Source organism: Phyllostomus hastatus, unplaced genomic scaffold (genome assembly GCF_019186645.2).
Source record: "Phyllostomus hastatus isolate PE091 unplaced genomic scaffold, TTU_PhHast_1.1 phas_contig_40, whole genome shotgun sequence".
NCBI classification, from domain to species: Eukaryota; Metazoa; Chordata; class Mammalia; order Chiroptera; family Phyllostomidae; genus Phyllostomus; species Phyllostomus hastatus.
The window spans coordinates 93991804-94012741 of NW_025333872.1; the positions used below are offsets into that span (position 1 = coordinate 93991804).

General features: G+C 51.9%; 1 long non-coding RNA gene across 2 annotated transcripts; it reads left to right on the forward strand.

Moving 5' to 3' along the window:
- The first annotated feature begins 1992 nt into the window (after window positions 1-1992).
- On the forward strand, window positions 1993-20094 carry LOC123821524. 2 transcript variants are annotated; one of them, XR_006786126.1, is made up of 3 exons: window positions 1993-2128; window positions 14329-14417; window positions 19969-20094. It is a non-coding gene; the product is annotated as an uncharacterized LOC123821524 (long non-coding RNA). The 2 variants fall into 2 exon arrangements; XR_006786125.1 differs by lacking the exon at window positions 19969-20094 and adding an exon at window positions 14595-15135.
- Window positions 20095-20938: the final 844 nt, after the last annotated feature.

Sequence of the window (20938 nt, forward strand, 5' to 3'; positions counted from 1 at the left end):
GGAACGTCCCCCCGCTGTCTGCCCCTGGGGCGATGGCAGCCAAGCTCAAGTGCAGCTGCCTCCCAGGAGCCCCTTGGCCTATCGACATGCTCGCCTCTTGGCGAGAGAGCAGTGACTTCACCCACTGTTTGTTTCCGGTGGGCACAGCTGGAACGGTAATAAAATCAGGTTTTCCAGAGTCCAGAACCAAGGAAAAACCCACCGCCTCCACCCTTTTCAAAGATCGGGGGAAAGTGTCTGATTCTTTCATAAAAAAGTATGAGGGTGGCCATTATGTTCACGGAAGAGAGCCAGAGTCAGAAAACACAAAATACTGGTCGATCCTAAAGAGCTTGCTCTTGATTTGGGTGTTAAGCCCAGGATTCGAACACAGAAGCAAACACGTTGAGACGCGGAGAGACAAACTCGACTCGGGTTTGTCTGTTCCCGAGTCAGGCTCCTGGGACCCAGTGAAGACCTTGCATCGAAGATGATGTTTGGAAAACAAAGGCACTACTGGGGGGAAATACATATATCACGTCAGGAGCTCAGTGGTGCCAAAACAGCAGGACGAAAAACTAGGGGCGAACTAGGGGCGAACTTCAGCATCCAGAGGGAATCGGACAGAGTCAGCCCTGAACTCCCCGGGTTTGAGGGTGTTATTGAATAGTCCTGAGTATGTCTGGTCACAAAGATTTACTAATGAGATGTCAGTCACAAGGAGTCTTGTTCTCCTCCGAAGAGAGAGAGCAGCCCCTTCCAAAACGCTACAAGGGACACGAAGGGGATCTCCCTGCGACATCTGTTGCCCCCGATCACCAGGGTTGATTCGCGGATCTGGCCGGGGAGGCAGGCGTCCCCGCCCGCCCTCCCGCCCTCCCTCGCCACGCCACGTGCATCGCTCTGGAATCCGTACACTCGGTCAGAGAGCACAACCTTCCCCCGAGGGGGGGGACGACCCTTCTTCCGCCCAAACAAGCTCCCCAGCCTCCTCGGCCACGAGGGAACCCTGGTGCGCCGATGCTCTGTGTGGTGGACCTCAGCGCATGGCATCCGGGGTCCCCCCCTCCCCTTCGCTTTCCTGAGGGAACGCACGTTTTCATTCACGCAGCCTCCTCCCCCCTAACGCAGCCCATGGATTTTGAGGGGGGTGGACCGCCAAATCGGGGTGACAGGGTCTCAGACCATGAAGTGTGGGTTCAGGCACGGAGAATGGCACTCAGTTAATACAGCATCGGCTCCGCAGCGGCCTGCGACCCGGTCTGGGCTGGTGGGTCACCGCGGAGGTTGGTCGGAAGAGACCGTCTCTCCCAGCAGTCCGGGGGTCCTGTTGAGGCCGGAGATGAAGTAGGAAATCCGGAGACCCCGCAGCTGTCATCAGCCAGCCTGGTGACACCTGATAGTAATTAGCACTGGGGTTTCCTCCCCGAGTGGGCAGCCAAGGAGGACTGTGGGAAATCGCATGCGTAGACGCTTCGGTAAACACCCTACGAAGCCTATAGCCAGTGAACAGGAGAGAGCCGTTCCCGGGCCAGAGGGGGCCCGCTCCCACATCTTGGGGAGCCCCCTCTCCTTCATAAACTTCCCACTTGCTTTGCTTTACAATGTCTGGGTGGCCAGCCCCATCCTTTGTCCACGACCCCCGAGAGCCCGGCCCCCGTCTGCAACGGTGGCGCTGTGGCTGCTGCGACAGCGCCGTCAGCCGGAGAGGAGCCAGGTGGAGGACGATGCCAGCCCTCTGGGAGGCAGAGGAGAGAAGCAAGGAGCACCAGGCTCTCAAAGACGCCGTGGAGCCAGGTAACCCGCCGTCCCCGCAGCGGCCCTCACTCCGGCCCCTCCAGGAAAGCAGAGCCAGCAGCCGCCCGCACGGGCCAGCCCGTAGCCTGTGTGGTGGTGTTCTGGGACAGTGACTAATGACATCCTGGTGAGAGTGGCCGCATGATTCACTGTCCAAGCTCAGCCGCGTTTGAGAGGGCAAAGGGCGCCGTTAGTCATCTAAGCACACCGGGGCCACAGACCGCAACCGGGGCTGTTTCAGGCCAGCGGGAATGAATGCTGGGTCACGCTAATCTTGCCGCTAGAAACCGAACAGTACCCTATTCATCACCTGGAGCTTGAAGGAAATATGAAGTCAGAGTTCCTCACGGAGGTAAAGTACTAACCTGATTCAGGTCTTTCTCGAATCGCTTCTCCAAACTACAGACAGCGAGATCATTTCAAAACCTGGGCTTGCTCCCCCTCTCCCCTGCTTACAACACTGTAAGTGCCCCTGTTCTTTCGGGATAGAGTCCACGAGCACTTGTTTGTGGGGCCTCGAGCCTCTCCGGCCTCCAAAGGGGCTTGGAGAGCCACTCTGACTCCCCTGAGCTGGGCCTCCCCCCCCAGGCAAGTCAGCTGGTCACCCCTCCGGTCTCCCCCCACCTGGAGCCACGCTGGCGGGCTCCTCTGTTGCAGAACCTGGCAGGCCTGTTGTCGCCCTTCCTGGTGGTTCTCTTGGCTGTTCAGTGTGGTCACAAGTGACCAGGGAGGTGTCTGTTTTTGTTCTTTGTGGTGTGGGCCCCTTGCACAATACCTGGCCGCACAGAGACACTCAGAACGGGTGTGTCCGCTGAATGAACCGGGCCTGGGAGAGATGGCCAAAACGGAGGCAGTGGCAGAGCCGGCTGCAGAGATCAAAGTGGCGCCCGCCCCAAGGGCAGAGAGGCACTCCCTCTTTATGCCTTTGACTCACGGCGCTGAGGTTTGCAGCCCCTCCCATGTGGCCATCAAGGGCTCACCGGAGAGGGGGAGGGGAGACAGCCGTTGGCAGGTGCTTTTGAGACTGCCCAGTCTGAGGCAGGTGCTTAAGGCGCAAGAGTTAAAATGTTGTGATGTTTCCTTCCTAACCCCCAGCTGCGAACGGGTGATTTTCTCTCATGCTTTCATGTATCCAAAGGCCAAAGCTGCTTCTCCAATAATTGCCTTCTCTTTTTGGCTGGCGCAGTGAAGGTGGAAATCACCTCTCTCGAATGTCAGCCTGATAACGAGTGAGTCCTTTGGTGGTGCCGCCGTCAGTGCCCTAGACAAGAGAGGAAAGGGACATCGTTATAAACCTTGCTACTCTGTGGTCACACCCGCCTTAAATCTGCGTTCTAGGGATTACAGGGCTGTGCGCCCTCTGTCCTGTCTTTGCTGCGTCCTCACTTCTCTCTCCCTGTGCTCCTAACGCCCCGCACCCCTGCCAGCTCCTCCCGCAGCCACGACTGCTCCCTCCTGCTGCAGTGTCTGGCAAAGGGTTTCTGTCTGCCTTTAGTGGCCTTGTGAGCTGGGCGAGGGGCGGGGGGCAGGGGCAGTGAACAGAAGCTCAGAGAAGGCACAGCACTCCGGTCGCCCTGCAGGTAGGCACGGATGCACCCTCAAATTCTCAAAAGGTTTTTTTTTTTCTTTATCTTTACAAAAGCACTGCAAAGACATGGTGGAAGGTGCCACTCCAGGCGCCTCCTATGAGGATCCACTTTTTTTAATCCTTCATAAAGTTCAGTACCTGGAAAATACTCTCTCTAGAAGGGTTTCTCTAACCTGGCAACGTGGGTGGTATGGCCGGTCACAGCCCCCTTTATGCCCTGAATCAGAGACTTCCAGAACGAGCACTGAATTCAGCCGCCTCACCCTTAGCCCCTGGCTTGTGACTTCCTTCTTATCTCCGTGTTCACTGCCCCACTTCATGCAAGCTTTAATATTTTAAGCCACCTTAAAACCCTTTTTTAAGGAGACAGGGCACAAGTGAAAACATTCTTTTTCCTAATATTAAAAGATCCTTTAATCTTATGAAACCACATTCTCCTACAAGAGTAGAATCACATTTTTTTTAACCCCTGAGAGAGCTGAACTGTACGGTGAACTGTTACCCTCAGGCCTGTCGTGCAGCCAACCCCGTTTCCTGTCATTTCCTTTCCTCGGACCCTGCGTTTGCGCCTCCTGAGCCAGATCTGTCATCCGGGCTCGGCCCTGGGGGTCCTCCCGCACCCAGACACCAGCCCCCCCAGAGGCTGCGCACAGCCTACCAGGCGTCTCCTGTCTGGGCGTGAATGGATGTTTTATAGGAAACATCTGGATGCCCTCCAAGAACCCCAGGGCTCACAACGGAAGGACAAAGGAAATCTAGCTCTTGATACAAGCTAATAGCAAGGACACCGGTAGCCTTGCGAAGCCGCAAACCACGTCAGGGACAAGCACCCAGTTGGCCGTCCTCCCTCTGGACAGCGTCCGTCAGCCCCATGCTTGCCGAGCACAGCCCAGCGGGCGGGGCCCGAGTCCTCTCCTGCTGGTGCTGGGCGATGCCACAGTCATTACGCCCCCTCCGCTCTCAACAGTGCGACCTCGACTTGTTTAAGCAGCGATTGGATAATCAGGCCACAGGGGCCAAAGAAGAGGGAACATGTTCTGTTGGAGCTTGCTGTGACCAAACTCCAATCAACGGCACGGCCCTGAGAGGGGCGGTCACTATTCAGTTCCTCGTGCTACCGAATCGAACACTTCACAAAGCCAAGATTCACCGTCTTACCATCCACAGCAACGTGCACGGCCCCTTGCATCCATATGCATCCATATGCATTTGCTAGACAACTAATCCATAGAAATAGTCTTCCGTTTTCATGGATTGCTATGATTTGTATTGCTTTTCCGTAGTAAAACCAAGTTTTTGGTTCATGTCTTCCCCCTCTCCATTTCTGTGTCTCTAAGTGGCCCCATTGTTGGTCGGTTTCCTGATGCTGAATGCAGGTCCGTTCTGCACGGTCATTGACCCAAGCGCACACACACTGACTCGGTAGGCGGTAAGTCTCTCTCGGACACACGTCCAAGTGTTCCGAGTCCCAGCCATCCCCCAGCTCCCCTCCCAAGGGCCTGCGCTGACCCTCCTGGGGTTTCACACACACCCACCCCTTGTTCGGCAAAACCACTAGAAGCACAGGCTGTGGAGCAGGATGCCCTGGTATAAATACAAAGCACTTTCTTTTTATTTTTATTTTAAAAAGACTTTATTTATTTTTAGAGAGAGGGGAAGGGAGAGAGAAAAAGGGAGAGAAACACCAGTGTGTGAGTGATAGATACATCGATGGATTGCCTCTCACATGCTCCCAACGGGGGGACCTGGCCTGTGACCCTGACTGGGAATCGAACCGGTGACCCTTTAGTTCGCAGGCTGGCACTCCATCCGCTGAGCCTCACGCGCCAGGGCTGGAAAGTGCTTTCTGACTGAGGCTTGACCTCATGCGGCGGTGGAACTCTGAAGCCGCTATATAAAGTAGGCCCGGCTACTCTGCCGGAGGAGGAGAGACCATAAGCCAGTCACCGCGGCCCTCCATCGAGACGTGCATAAACCAGCCAACTCCAGCCAACCTGCCAGCCGACCGCAGATGAGCCCAGCTGGAATCAGCCAGGCCTAGCTCAGACCGCACACACTGCCTGGCGTGACTTAAACAAATGGTCGTTTCACTAAGACACTGGGTTTTGGATTATCTGCCGAGTTAAAAAACGGCCTCAAAATTTTTTGACTCTCCTCCTTTGAGAGGTGGGGTCTATAGCCCTTGAACCCGGACCATTGAAGCTCGAAAGAGGGCATCCGAAGTGCCGCCGTGGGACTTCCAAGCCTAGCACACGAAAGGCCAGGCAGCGTCTCCTCTTTCCCCTTGCAATGCTTGTGATGGAGGCCCCTCCCCGCCCAGGGAACTCCAGCGGCCACGCCGTGAGAAGTCACGCGCAGGCGGTCCCGTCGGCCGCCCAGCTGGGCCCAGACTTCGGGTCACCCCCGCTCAGATGTGAGACACCAGTGAGGACGTGTCCAGCGTGTCCCAGCCCCTGGCCATTCCGATTTTCCCAGCCCAGCTCCCTGCCGGGCCCGGCGCAGCTGGAGCGGGGGCAAGGCGGCCCTCTGCTCTGTAGCAGGTTTCCCTTCCTGTACTCTTTACTGTTGTGCAGATTCCTGTCTTTTCTTTTCTTTTTCTGTCCAAAGAATTTTCTTTGACATAGTGTAGGTCCGCTGGGGATGAATTCTTCCATTTTTTTTTAAATAAAAGATTTTATTTATTTATTTTTAGAGAGAGGGGAAGAAATCGATCCATTGCCTTTTGTACACGCCCCTACAGGGAACCGAACCTGCAGCCTAGGCAGGTACCCTGACCGGGAATCAAACCTTCTGATGTGTGCGACGGTTCTCCAGTCAACGGAGCCACACTGGCCAGGGCCTGGCTTCATTTCTGAAAGATATTTCAGCGGGTACAGGATTCCTGGCTGACTTTTTTCTTCTGTCAGTACTTGAGATGTTGTACCGCTGACCTCTCATTTGCATTATTTCTGACTGGAAGTCCGCCGTGGCCTTAGTTTCTCTCTTCACAATGTGCCTTTTCTGCCTCTGGCTTCTTTTAGGGTTTCCTCTTTATCACAGGCTTTGAGGAATTTGGTTAAGATGTGTCTTGTTTTCTTCATGTTATTTGTGCTTGAAGTTTGTTGACCTTTTTGGGTCTATCGATTGATACTTTTACAAAAAAGTTGGAAATCTTTCAACCATTGTTTCTTTTTTTAATATTTATTTATTTATTTATTTTTAGAGAGGGAAGGGAGGGAGAAAGAGAGAGAGAGAAACATGAATGTGCGGTTGCTGAGGGCTGTGGCCTGCAGGCATGTGCCCTGACTGGGAATCGAACCTGCGATACTTTGGTTCCCAGCCCGCGCTCAATCCCCTGAGCTACGCCAGCCAGGGCTCAACTACTGTTTCTTAAAGCATTTTCTCTGTCCTGCCCTCTCTCCTCCCCTTCACAGATTCCAGTCGCCTCAGGTTCAGCAGACCAAAGCTGTCCCACAGCCCACTGGGGATCTGTTCGTTTTCAAACTGTTTTTTTTTCCTCTGCGTTTTTTCTTTTAGGTAGTTTCTACTGTTATTTTGAAGTTTACTAATTTTTTTGGTAATCTGCTCTGGTTATTAATCCCATCCGATGTATTTTTCATCTCAGACGGCGTGGCTATCATCTCTGGAAATTGAGTTTGGGTCCTTCTCATATATTCCCCGTCTCTCCTTAGTTATTTAAACATACGGCTACGGTGCTTGTTTCAATATCCTTGTCTGATTCCAACATCTGTATCAGTTCTAGGTTCCTTTTGATTAATTTTCTTCTTGTTATGAAGAGGACATTTATGCTTCTTGACATGCCTGGAAATTTTTTTATTGGATGTCAGACATTATGAATTTTATCTTGTTAAATACTAGGTATTTTTGTGTTACTATACAGATTCTTGAATTATTTTTATACAAGTTACTTGGAAAAGTTTGTCTTTCTGTCTCATGATTTCCTGGGTGAACTGGAGTCGAGTTTAGCCTTGGGTGCATTATTCCCCACCGTTGAGACAAAGCCCTGCTGAGCGCTCTGCCCGACACCCAGTGACCCGTGAGGCTCCTGTCTGGCTCATGGAAACTGGGGCTACTTACTCTGTGTGCCGAATTACTATTCACCTAAAATAGTAGAAGTAAAGCCCTGGCTGGCATAGCTCAGTGGATTGAGCGCGGGCTGCAAACCAAAGCATCACAGGTTCGATTCCCAGTCAGGACACATGCCTGGGTTGCAGGCCATGACCCCCAGCAACCGCACATTGATGTTTCTCTCTCTCTCTCTCTTTTGCCCTCCCTTCCCTCTCTAAAATAAATAAAATCTTTAAAAAAATAGTAGAAGTAACACAGGAATTAAATAAAATTCAGAACTATCATATGGTGGCTATCACAAGGAATTATACACGTCTTTGGTAAAATGTTATTTAGCAGCTAACACTAGAGTTTCACCCAGAAAAAGAATTGCCCTTGTTTTCAGAAGCACCTGGATAGGTCACTCTAGGCTGGGGTGGGGGGGCGGGCGTGCTGCCATCTTCCGTCTCGAGGAGGACAGCGAGAAGGAGCAAACTGCTCTGCGCAGGTGCGCGGGAGGATTCGGGTGAAAGTGGAGAAGAGGGAGGCAAGCGAGTGGAGGAGGCCAGGGAAGGGAGCGGGGAGACAGCAGTGCACAGGGCAGGTGGGGGTGCAGGCGGGAGGAACGTCCCATCAGATACTCCTGACAAAACAGACAGAAAACCAGAGCTGGGTGTCTACTGCTCACTCTTCAATTCCGTTCCGTTTTAACTTCTGGTTCAGATTCAGAGGCTGTTGTATAAACCTCTCCGTGGCCTCAAACTGTCAGTAAAAGTCAGCGATGTGCACAGACTCCCTCAGTCAATGCTGTTTTGGAAAATGGAGTTTCCAAGGTCATGACCAGTTAGGGCAGCGAGGTGCCAGTCGGGATGCAGAGATGTTCCATCAACTGAGCCGATCTTCACGGAAGCAGGATTTCCGACCCAGACGTGACAGAGGAAACCTGTAGCACAGACGACCCCCACCCTGCGAATTCCCCAGAGGCCTCAGGCGCACGTGGGATGGCGTACAGGTCACTTTTGCTCCAAACCTGAAGTACAGGGTCATCGCCAGCTGACGTGTAGGTGAAACATAATTAAATCAAGCTACCGACATCAGCAGTGTGTGGTCAGAGTTCAGAGGGGGGCGTCTGTCCACGGGACGAGGTGTAGCGGCCTCACCTGTACCTGGAGTAGAGTTCCGCCTTTGCCTTTGCCTTTGCATCTACCCTTGGGATGGTTGTTTTATCGCGTTTGCAGTGTATGATTCCCCATGTTATCTGTGTGCCACGGTAAAAAGGACATCACGGCATGGCCCAGAAGGAACATTGTCCTTTCCTCCTCAAGGTTACATTGTACCTGTGCGTTCTATCTCGAGTCCCAGAGTCATGATGGGCTTGCTGACATTTGCTTCAAGTGTGTATTGCTATTTACAGCAGGCAGAGCAGTTTGTTCTACAAGGGGCCCGTTCCCTCCCCCACGAGAGCCCCTCAGTGTTCTCCCCAGGGCACCGCTCACACTCGGCTTCCAGCAGGTTTTAACGCCCCTCCTGCCTGTGGATCGGCGATCCTGGGAAGGAGTTCTCAGCCGTGCCCTGGGTTGCTTTTCCCGTGGAAAGGCTCAGACAGCTCCTGCTAGGGACAGAATCCGTCTCAGGAACCAGCCAGCAGACTTCCTGTCTCATCTCCTGGACAAGGATTGGGTCCCTTGCCGGTGGCCGAGTCACTGGCGCAGAATGGAATTCCCAGTATCATCATTAAGCTAATTACAAATCACATTCCTGGGACTGAAGCGCCGTGTCCCTCCTTGCAGCACAGTCACCCCACACTGGGAGAGTGAGTCCCCAGTGCACCTGCCCCCCTTTGCTGTGAATCATCAGCGTGTCCAACGGCGTGGGTGTCCGGGGCCAGCGAGAGCCCCGGGTGCAGCAGCGAGTGTGGGCTCCGAGGAGCTACAAGTCCCCACAAGTCCGAGGAGAATTGCTGGAGAGGAGAGGTCACGACTGCCACCAGCCTCCCACAGAGTTCGGGTCCCCCAGGGGCCCTGTCACACCCACTCAGTGCCGTCTCCGTCGCCACAAACGTCGCAGGCTGCACAGATAGCCTGGCAGCCCCTGGCGCCTCTACGGGAAGGTGGGGGGTGAGTTGGGAAGGGCACAGGCTCTGGGGTTGGCTGGGTCTGAGTGTGAATGCTGGCTTTACCACTCACTGGCTCTGTGACCTCAGAAATGTTATTGACCGTCTGGAAGCTTCTATCTAAAAATGGGGAAAATAACATCTACTTTATAAGACTGTCTGTTGTCAAGACTTTTATTCTCATCAGATGACATCTCGGACACACACTCGGTACTCGTCTGACCTAGGACCCTTGAACCTCGGTGTTCCTGAGAAGCACCTGAGAGCCCAGCTAAGCATGCCCATTCCTGGGCCTTACACCCCAGACATCCCGACCGATGCGTCTGAGAGAGCCCAGGAACCTGCATTTTCACCAGCTGCCCCTGGGGATTCTGACGTCAGTGGCTCGCTGGCCACACACGGAGAAGCACTGAGCGAAGCGGGTGCCGGTGCCCGTGGTGTGATTACTGTGCGGGGACGTACTACGTCAATTGTGAGCATGATGAAAAGCTCATGCAACAAGCAAATTCATCATCGTGTTAATTATCTATCTATAATTAGCTGCACTCCGTTAGAAATCATTAAATCTGCAGTTTTTGAGACACGCCACAGTCCCACTGGTCAATGCTGCGTAATTCCTGGGGTATTCTCTTTGGGCAAATCAACCAAGCCCACGGACCTCGAGTGGGAAGCCCCTCCCCGAGGAAGGAAGGCAGCTACCTCTACCTTCGCAGCCAAAACAAGACTCTCACTAAAACAACCAAGCGTCACATCCCTAGCAGACGACCTCCAGCCTGGCTTAGTGAAGAGCAGGGCCCCACCTGGCTTTATAATTCCGTCTGTCTGGTGCCTTTCTGCCCCAGGAAAGGTCCAATGCCCAGAAGGGCAAAGGTCTCTGCTCCGGCCCCTCCCGCACTGCAACGACTTCGGCTCCTCCCTCCGTCTCCGGAGGATGTAACACAGCTTATTTCCGATTTCCAGTCCCGGGCTTCCAGCAACGACAGCAGTCTACCCTGAAATCCCTGTTACTGCCCCGTGTCGCCGAACTAGGACAGAAAACAGCTTGCAGAAGCCCCCGTGACTGGGAACAAAAGAGCGGGGAAGAGAAAAGGCGGCCCTGCCAGCATCGGAGAGCTTAGAAGAACCTTTAAGGACAGTGCAAATGCTGAGATGTGGTGGGGGAGGGGGTGTCGGGAAGCAAGCTCTAATGGCTGGGAGGAAGTGGGAGAAGGGAGGGGCTGAGGACACAGCCCCATTGGACCGTGATATTGTAATCGGAAAAGACACCGGCGTTCGGGCTGCCTGTCACTACCAAATCCAATAAGCAATGACAGTGATTGAATCTTTTATAGGTGCTTTATTCAGATGGCCGGCGATCCGAGAAGATGGCAGGTTCATACCCTAACAAACCATCTTGCTCTTTCTTTCCCAGCCAGATCTTTTATAAGGGGGTTGGGGGAGGGCAAACAAGGTGTCAGCGAAAGCCTTTGAAATTCAACAGTTGCCTCCAAGGGGGAAGGGCAGTCGCTTGCTTCTTCCTGGTACAGACCTCTCCAGATGAGGTAATCCCCAGTCAGTGCCCCAAGAGGTCAACTGCTTAAAATTTAGGCGTCACGATGGGGCTTATCTGTAGTTGCTGAAACAAAAACTTAACATACACATTACTTGCTAGATTTATGACTATTTACCTTAAGTTAAATTTTCCCAAGTCTTAAACCCCTATCAATATGAACAGCACGGGGCTCATCCTGCCTGGCTGAGGGAGCCCTGGCGGCAGTCAGATTCATGAAGAAATGTGGCCCAGAGGAGCGCCACCGGCGACTCTTTCCCAAAGGGGTGAACCAAGGTCAAGTGAAATGAAATGAGACAGGAGAGGCTCTGGTTCAAATCCAGTGGCTCCCAGGTCCGGCCTGGTGTCAGAATCCCTTGGGATGCTGCTGACAAACCCCGTCCCAGGCATTTCTGAGGCCCGCCCCCGCCAGCAGTTTGATGATCGAGTACGAGTTCGAGAGCCACGGGCTCAGTGCTTGGCAGAGGTTCCCGGCTGATGGCCTTCAGGGGCGAGAGCATTTCTTCTGCAGACTTTCCTGAGCAGTTAATGCATCGCCATATAATTCGTTACTCAGACGTGTGATCGGCCCTCCCAGCCAGCCTCGTGGCAAGGTCCCGGTGAGCCCCCATCACAGCAAAATCCTGAAAGGCACGCGCATCCCACTTTAGGTAAAGCTCTACCATGTGGCTTTGGCACTTTTTTGTCGTGTGCTCTCCATTTGGAGATCATCCAGATACTAAGGAATTTTTGCAAAGTAAAAAAGACATAATTCACAAATAGTTCTCTTATGTAATGAAATCTTCATAAACACTAAATTGAACAACTAAAGGGGTGGAGCCAATATTTTTTCCAGCCATGTAGTTAAATTCTTATTCATTTTGACTTTGAGTCTTTATTGGTGTAATTTGGATTTAATGATCTGGCCTGGTCTCCATCACTCTGTAGGTGGTGTCGAACAGGGCAAACACCCTGTAAACACACACACACACACACACACACACACACTCACACACCCCTCTGGGAGGTAAATATTACTTTAGAGGCGAGATAAAATGCCAGGCACATAAAGTGATTTCTCTGCAATCACGCAGCTACTAAGAGGCAGGCCAGGACAAAAAGCTCAGTGCTCTCATTCCAAGTGCTGATCTCTTCCCATTGTTTCAGAGAATGTGCTAGATGGCTTCTGAGCACACACACCTCCCTAAATCGCTACCGTTTCCCACATTGTACAAGGCTCCTGGGATCTGGCGTGCAAGGCCTTAGGCCTGAGCCAAAGGCAGGCTTGAGACTGTAGGAGAGATGTCGAAGACTCAGTGAAAACAACAGCAGATGAACTCGGAGCTCCCTGCGCACGTGCGGCGGCCAATGTCTACCAATCCATTATATTTTCAAAGCATGCCATGCATTGTTTGCAATAGACATTGATTTTGCTAGATCCACAACTAAAGCTATGCCCAACTGAACGTTTGTTAAAAATGGAAAAGTTACCACCTAATGAAGACATGAAATAAAGTGGAAAACAGGGAAGAAGGAAACACAACTTGAGAGCTACACGATGCCCTTCTCAGACGGGGATGAGCCTCGGACCGCAGGGCTGTGGATGGGGACAGTGTCAGAGCATGAGGAGGGGGTGGCCGGATTCCCCACGAGGGGGCTTGGGAGGCTCCAGACTCCCCTGGAGCTGGTTCTTCACGGGTGAGTGTCCCCCCAACCCCCACCCCAGGCAGCCAGGCAGAGGCAGCGTGAGTTCTGGGTAAGTGACCTACCCATGTCGCAAGACACAGCCCTGTGGAAATGTCCAGTGGACGGTGGGTTATCAGTGCTGGGATCGGCCCTCCAGGGCCATGGACTCTGTGGTTTCCTGGCTGGTGTCACAGAGAAGGCAGAACAGAGCTTGTCCCCCTAGAGTGTATTTCCGTCTTGTCGTGGGAGTGTGGGGTGTGAGGTCCCAGGCTGGGCTCCGCAGAGAGGTCTGACCAGTGGGGACACGCGTTAAGCATGCCCCTCTTTGAAACACCTTTGGCAATTCCCCCAGAGGCCCTCTGCCACCACCCCAGGTAACCCATCCCATAATACGGGGAAGGAACCTCATTCAGCGCAAACTGTCGAAGGAGAATTGTGTCACTGGTTTGCAGACCTTTGCTTCAAGGGTTCCACCCACCAAGGACAAACCCACCAACCTTTGAAAAGGTGTGAGGGAGACCCGGGCCCACCTGAGGCTTGGGCAACAAGGATTTCACTTAAATCCTGAGATGCCGACGGCAGAGAGTGTGGACAGCCCTGTCCGCACACGGAAGGGGTGCGGGCGAGGGGTCATTGCCATTCAGAGGGCTGAGTCCTGAGTCCAGCAGAGCCAAGTTCAAAGCTCACTTTCACTATTTCCTGCGTATGTGATTTGGACCAGTTTCAAACTTCTCTCAGCCTCTGCCCCTTCCATCTACAAACTGCAAACAAATTATTTTTTTTGCGAGGCTCTTGTGAAAAGTAATTCAATGTGTCAACAGCCCGGTATACAGTAGGTGCTCACTTAACAGCAGTGATCACAGCCCCTGCCAGGTGTCAGTGAAGGATGCATGCAGCACGCAAGTAAAAAAAGTCATTTGGGGACAACCTGGAAGTCCAGGCCTGGGTTTCTATGGCAACATGGCTTCCTTCTCCAAACCTAAGGAACTCCTCCGCAGGCGCAGAAAGCTTTCCCGTGTGTTAAATGATGATGTTGCTGTTCCCCGCGTGATTTGTTGATCCACGAGGAGAGGACCTGATCCCTCCCAGCCGCTGTTTGGTTTGAACTCGGGCAAAGTTGGCTCGGAGGCCTGGCTTCTCCACCCCGCCGGGCGTGAGGCTGGCCGGCCTCAGGTTCCCCTGCCCGGGGCGGGGGGGGGCCAGTGAGTCACTGACAGGCTCTCTCGTCTGAGTGGCTCCAGGAACACGAACATGAAGCATTGGCTCAGGAGGCGGAAAGTGGGAAGAGCAAATAAATGCGTGACAAAGTGTGTCCCGTGGTCGGAGGCCTGCCCTGCGATCCTGGGTGGGGGCTCAGGGAAGCTCTTTAAATTGGGGACCACTCCGACCCAGCCAGTTCCTCCGGCACTGCTCCCTTGATCCAAAATTGCTCTTTTTTTCCCCCTTTCCAACTGCACTTTCAGAGCATGAAAACAAATACATGTGGGTGGGGGGAGATTTTCCAGTCTCGTGGCTTGAGTACCATGTTGCGTAAAGACGTTGTTATTGCTCATCGAACACGCTAGCCCTGGTGTTTTCGTGCTCCTGCAGGCAGGGGTGCAGAGGGGCCGACACGGAATCCAAAACGGGGCTCAATGAAAATGCACCGCGCGTTGGAATTCACAGATGGCACCCTGCAGGTAGGACCCCGGGAATCCAGTGTCTCGTGAGTTAGTTTTTAATGTATCGTTATCGATGTTTTTTATATAATCATTCTGTGAAACCCTGAAACCTGTGAGGAGAATTATGCCTCAAGGTTGAAGCATTCTAAGACTGAGGTTGTATATATTTATGACACAGTTGTTTCTCTTTAAAAGGAATCATTACAACTGCAAATATACAAAAAAGAGGTCATTTGTGGTCATCGCTGGACATGACGCAAGGGACAGTCATGCTCCTGAGCTTCTCCCCCCAGGCACAATGCTTAACCTGGCCCTTCACACTGAGCGTCAAGGGGCCGCGCGTCTGCTGACCCCGGTGATGTTTCCAGGAAGTTTCTCTCCCTGCCCAGTGGGGAGCAGCAGCACAGCCCCCGCCCAGCCCGGGGCGCCGCTCCGCTCCCAGGGAGGAGGAGGAGGCCTGCACAGAGGGGGTGTCTGCAGGGGGCAGCTGCAGATTTTTGGAGGGAACCAAAGACTCTCTGGCCATTAGACTAATGAACATTTCTGTCATTTGAAATATGAACTCAAAAATACATTCTCCGAAACACAGGAGAAAGACGGCCTACAAGAAAGTATATTCCAGCACAGAACAGAAGAGGGGCCCAGGGAACCGGACAAAACGTGTGCATACATATCTGCACATGCGTGTGCAAGCACATATATGTGCACACATGTGCATGTATGTGCGCACACATGTGTGCGCAAATGCTTTTTAATATTTTGTTTTATTTTTTAAAGATTTTATTTATTTATTTTTAGAGAGGGAAGGGAGGGAGAAAGAGAGAGAGAGAAACATCAATGTGCGGTTGCTGGGGGTCACAGCCTGCAACCCAGGCATGTACCCTGGCTGGGAATCGAACCTGCGACAATTTAGTTCGCAGCCCGTGCTCAATCCACTGAGCTACGCCAGCCAGGGCCTCACAAAGACATTTTTACCAAACAACAACAGAGTCTACTTCTTAGCCAGACCTGACCAAATTGTGTCTTATTGCGGTAGCTCCCATTTTTAAAAAGTGGTAGACAAATTCAGACTTCATAAGCCTCGGGCCGGATTCGGGGCTCAGTGCCCCCGACTTGGGGAGCAGCTGGGTTATTCCACCTCCACTCACAGCCTCTGGCGCCAAGTGCAAGAGTAAACACGTCATGAAGAGTTTCTGTTCTATTCGTTCCAGCAATAACCGTCCGAACCGTTCACTTCAGGCAAATTGTAACCCTGCCTGGCGTTGGGCTGCTCTGCAGATGGCAAGGCTGCCGCACACTGTTCCCGGGGGGCCCTGTGCATTCTGGGATTGCTCCCTGACAGTTTGCGTGCGCATAGAGTTTGCTCATTGGGAACTTGACACAAATTATTAAAATGATTAATTTCTCACAAAGCGCACTTATGGAAAATAGGAATCCTCTTAATTAGTGTTAACAAAGTAATACAAATAACATCTGTAGTAACAGCTAACACGTACTGAGCCCCTGGTATGTACGAGGCGCTGCGCAAAGTTACCAATAGATGTCACCATCTGGAGCCCTCCCTGGAACCCTTGGAGATGCCCACCCATCGTCTCGGAGAGGGTAACTAACCCGCCCACAGCCACACAGCTGGGAGGGGCACAGCTGGGATTTTAACCCACACCGCCGCCGGAATCTGGAGCTGAAACTCTAGACATAGGGAACCGAACAAGAGTTTTGCCCTTTATATTGTTAAAATGACTTATTTTATTTCAACGAAACATCATCCATCATATTAAATGAATGTCATTAGTCCAACTTTTATTGGTTGTGCCATTTTGTTTTTATCTAATTTGTCAATTTTTCTTGGTTTTATCATTATATTAGGTCTATCAGTATAAGGCTTGCTACCTAGTTTTAGTCTGTTCATGCTTCAGTAACATAAAAAATAATTTAGGTTGACATCAGATGTCAGTAAGAAATTTTTCCTTCAAAGAAAGGGTCACCCTGCTGTGGTTCAGTGGACTGAGTGCCAGCCTGCCAACCAAAAGGTCACCAGTTCGATTCCCAGTCAGGACACATGCCTGGGTTGCAGGCCAGGTTCCCAGCTGGGGGCGTGTGAGAGGCAACCAGTCGATGTATCTCTTGACATTGATGTTTCTCTCCTTCTCTTTCTCCTTCCCTTCTCCTCTCTCTAAAAATAAACAAATAAAATCTTTTCTTTAAAAGCGTCCATCCTTTACTTATGTTTTCCAAACACCAATGTAAAAACATGTGAACACCACTAGTTCAACACAGGCTTGTCTTCTGTTCAGTGTAAACCCCTGATTATTAGTGAACATTCAACCGATGGCTGATAATTCTGACTTTTCATTTTTGTTCTCACAAAGCCTTTTCTCCTGGGAGTTTAAGGAGCAGTATGGAAATTTTTCAACAAATTAAGATCTTCCATTACACTATCAATATCCTAAGAGTTGGGAGGAGTTATTAAAATCACATTAACAATGGTCTGGCATTCTGTGGTACTTTTCCTCTCAATATTGCGAAACGCTTTTAGATACATTATCGCATTTATCTGTTCATATCCTGAGGAAGGAGGCGGTGGAAAGTCTCTTTGTCGCAACCTCACAAACAGAGAGTCCACGGTACAGGGAGGTTAAATAGGGCTCACAAGAGAATTTACGGCAAGCGGTGAATTTATACACTCAATCACTTTTAGAGTCTAATTAGATCTCACGTCTCCGGGGAACTCGTGTGTTGATGCTGAGAACCCATCAGGTGACAAGGTCTCTGCCCTGTGAATGTCTGTGGTTCCTGGGATTAGTGGGGTGGCGAGTCCAGGGTCAGGGTCAGGGTCAAGGGTGTGTTCGGAGTCTGGCTTGACCCTGAGCTCTGTCACTTACTAGCTTTGAGAACTTGGGGAAAATGGCAACTTTTGTGGGCCTTGGTTTTCTCATTTATCAAACAGGAATAATTAGAGTCCCTACCTCATGGAGTCAATCTGATAATTAAATAGGATAGTTAAATACCGTCTTTAACTATCTTATTTAAATAAGTTATGTGATAGTTAAATAAGATACAAAGGCTCAGCACTGGTCCCCTGAGGGGCCCACGATGAGGAAAGGGGAGGAGTTAGCATACAAAGGCTCAGCACTGGCCCCTGAGGGGCCCATGATGAGGAAAGGGGAGGAGTTAGCATCAGCACTGGCAATTGTGCTAACGAGTATTTCTGTTCTTGAGTTGTGCTCATGAGCTTCAGTTGTGTTAATGTCCCCACGGCCCAAAGCTTAGAAAAACTCCTGCTGAGATGGAGGGTGGAGAAACTTCTAGAGGGCAGGGGACACAGCAGCCTGTGCACAGAGACCACAGCCCACTGTGGACGGCTGTCTAGGATGCTTTCAGTCTGAACTCAGGGCGGTCTAAACCAGGGGGCTAATCTCATAAAACAAGAAATCCAGAGGTATCGCCCTCTCAGAGTGGACTAACTCAATGCCTTGGAACCCTCCAGGACCCAAGTAACTTGCATTTCTGAGTCTACTACACTCAGTAGGTCAGATGCGCCCCTGCCTCCTTCCCTTCTCCTCCCCACCGTGGTGGCCTCTTACAGACAGCTATGGCAGAGTCCAGGAGAGGAGGCGGGGCTGTGTCTTCCTTCTCTCTACTTCAAGAATCAGAGAAACCTGCCCCAGAAGCTCCCGGGTTTCCCCGCATGTCTTACAGGCCAGCACTGGTGGTATATTCACTCCAAACCGGTCCCTGGGGCAGAGCCACTGAGATTCTGCTCCTAGGGCTGGGATTGGGACACAGTATAGCGGTTTGGACTCCATCAGGGCCCGGTGGGCAAGGAAGAAGCCGGAGTGGCTGCTGGGTGGGCTCCGAACCGTGTCTGTGTTCATCGGTGTCCACCATGAGTCGATACAAAAAAAAGTGCTATCTTGAAACTGGGTCTGTGCATACATAACCTTGTGCAACATGGGAAGGCAAGTCAGTCGTAAAAATAGACATCAGCCTTTCATGAGCTGTTCTCGCCTCTGGGGTTCTGTGACAAAATTTCTAAATAAGAGCTCTCCCTCGTAACCGTGCAGCTATCAGAACCCCAAAGCATCAAATGCTATTGTCAGAATAAGAGTGGGGGGAGGAAGGGGGCCAGGCAGCCATCCAAGGAGGCAGAGGTTCTCCATAGGACACGTATTAAATGTGTGTCCCTCCAGTAGACTGGAACCCAAGACCACAGAACTGAAGGCCCAGAGACACGATGGCCGGGATTCCTTCCCCATCTCCCAACCAGGCTCCTGCCACGCCTCACTTTTGCCTAACATTAAATACCTCCCCTGGTCGGACTGTGCTCCAGTTACAACCTCTGAGAAACTATTGCAGGAGGCTCCGGTGTTTCCAGAAAGAGCGACAGTCTCGGGAAGAGGAACACTGCCCTGTGCCCGCACCGCTGAACCACAGAGGTCCCGCTGGCCTCCCCACGCAGACGGGTCCTGGGGAAAACCAGCTCGAATCGCCCTGCATCCGCTGGCTGCCCTTCAGAAAGAAAGGTCAAGAGACTCAGTTTTCTTGTAATGCTCTTCTGATCCCCGATCAAAGGACTTCAATTTTGCTAAAAGCCAATTGCTGCAAGTTGAAGTTATTTGCGCAATGGCATGATCACCCAGGGGCTGTCCAGAGGCCCAGAAAGGGCCTCCCCGCTGTCACAGAGTCACGGAGGGACCACGCAAGCATCCCTCTCCTGCGGGTTGACGGGAGAGCTCCTGGAACGGAAGACGCTCCCCCATAGGACAACAGCAGACACGTCCTGCATTCAAATGTGGAGTACAAATGTATTCGAGTTTCTTTTTCACTTTTGTTTAGTCACTGAGGACCTCTGATTGATCTAACACCAAAGAACACCTGGTCAACTCCCCAATATTTATTCTACACCAAAAGAATTACCCAAAGCACTCAGAGAGGTAACATAGTCCCCCCACCGCAACTTCTGCCAGGGGGCGGTTTAGCAATAGACATGAAATAGGTAAGCAACCCCACCTTGCCCAAGGAGATACAAGGGAACCCAGCAAAGGGGTCTTCTCTCCTGAAAAGAGTATTCCCGATCCCCAGGGAGAAATTCTCTCTCTCCGTTGTCTCGCCTTCCCAGTGGCCCCTCCTGGCACCGCATTCCTGAGCGTTAGTCCCTCCCTCCTTCCCAGTGGGGAAGGGAAGGCCTCTGAGTAGGGAAAACACCACCAGCGCAGAGTGTGGGGACATCGGCGTTTGGGGACATTTCTCTTTGAATGTGTGCAGCAACCGAGGCTAATGACAGCCTGGCATGATTGGGGAGGTTTTTTGGGTTTTTTTTGTTGTTGTTGTTGTTTTCCTCAAAGACTAAAGGGGGAAAAAAAGGACGCTTTCCCACTATTTGGTTTAACTACCATAGATGATAATGGGACAGTGTCATTGTGAGTTAAGCTTAAACACGAGAGATTTAAAAGTTGTTTTGATTCTTAAAATAAGAAACAGGACTTCAGAATGATTTCGGCGTTCTGTTCCCATAGAGAAACAGAGCTAAGTGCTTTTCGTCTTAAACACAACCTTTTGTGAGTTCTAGGATCACGGCCGCACGGCAGGGATTGAAAACCACCCACGAGCCGCCTCTCCAGTGATCGCACCTGCCTCCCTCTGCTTTGATCTTCTCAGATGTCTCGGGAGAGGCGGGATAGGGAGCTCCCGGGCCGCCGAAAGATAATACCAGTGAGTCATATCCGTGGGTTGTTGTTGTTGTTTTTTTTCCCTGTGAAGTTCAGCTTCGTTGCAAGCGTGACTTTTGAGACGGGACATAGCGTCAGCTGACTGACAAGGCAGTTATCAATAGTCCCATCTGACTACTGAAAAGAGTTGACAGGGTTAAATCAGAAAATGTCACCGTCTTCTGCCATTGCAAACTCCCTGTACACACGATTCCTTGTCGTCGTTCATCGTCCTCCAGGACTAGACACAGAAACGCGTGCCTCATTGTACTCAGAAACCCTCTGAGTTTCCATCCTGCCTGACGTTTTCCCAAGATGAGTCACGTGTCTCGCTCCTTGAACGTGGGCGTCACCCCTTGAGGACAGGAGTCCCTTCTCCGCCCCTGTAGTTTCTAACCCACACGCAGGTAGGAGACGCCCCAGCCAGCAAGGAAATGCTCACTGAAAACTAGGCCTGATCCCTAGAGGGCAACATAGTCCAGCACATTAAAGCCCGTCCGGCTGCCGCCAGCACAGGGCGTGGTGACAGGGAGCCGGCCCATCAGGAATGCGGGAAGGGGTGCCAGCACACAAAACGCAGCCAGGCTCCGAGCCTGACGGCTGCTGGGAACGGCCCGATGATCCAGGTGTTGGCAGCCTTTCCCCCAGATTTCAGCGGCCCTGTGCGTGTGTGTGAGTGACAGTCCCTCACACATCAGGACGCTAGATCTTGGAATAGCCGTCCACTTTTACACCCAGCCCCCACCCCGCCCCAAGCGCCAGCGGTTTAAAATAATCTGCACCATCAGGATTATGCCACTTCTCTAGTAAAAATCAGGAAGGTGATAACGA